Source organism: Condylura cristata, unplaced genomic scaffold (genome assembly GCF_000260355.1).
Source record: "Condylura cristata isolate star-nosed mole 26May11 unplaced genomic scaffold, ConCri1.0 scaffold00003, whole genome shotgun sequence".
Taxonomy (NCBI): domain Eukaryota; kingdom Metazoa; phylum Chordata; class Mammalia; order Eulipotyphla; family Talpidae; genus Condylura; species Condylura cristata.
This window is the reverse complement of record NW_004567104.1, coordinates 78115724-78116276: the sequence shown is the minus strand read 5'-3', so window position 1 is coordinate 78116276 and position 553 is coordinate 78115724.

Below are 553 nucleotides of genomic sequence, written 5' to 3'. Positions count from 1 at the left end.
GCGCTGGGCAGGGCTGGTCTGGGCAGGGCTGGGCAGGACTGGGCAGGGCAGGGCAGGGCAGGGTTGGGCAGGGCTGGATGTTGCCGAGTTCGCTGTGGTGGCACTACCTGCCGAGGATGAGGCTGCCCCACGAGGGGCCGCGGAGGCCCGTGGGGACTGTCCCGACACCCCACTGTGCTGGGCACACACCTCTGGCACAGCTGGCGCAGACATTTGGCCCGGCCGAGGCCTGTAGGCCCCGGGGAGCCACCTCCCCACTGACCTGGGGCCCAGTGGCTGGGAACTGCCCCGAGGCGAGCCGCCCAAGCGTGGGGGCCCCGAACCCGCCAAATGTGGGGGCGTTCTGGCCAGGCCCGGCCGCAGGAGGCAGGGAAGCGGGCTGAGGGGACGGCGGCCATGTCGGGCGAGGCCGGCCACCAGCTGCTGCAAAGCACCGAAGCTTCGCCCCACGTCTCCCAGAGGCAGAACAAAGCCGACGGGCGCCCGGCTCCCGCCGTGGCGGCTGCTTGAGACCTCCGGCCCCGGCGCTCGGCTCTGGGCTCCGCTGCCGGCA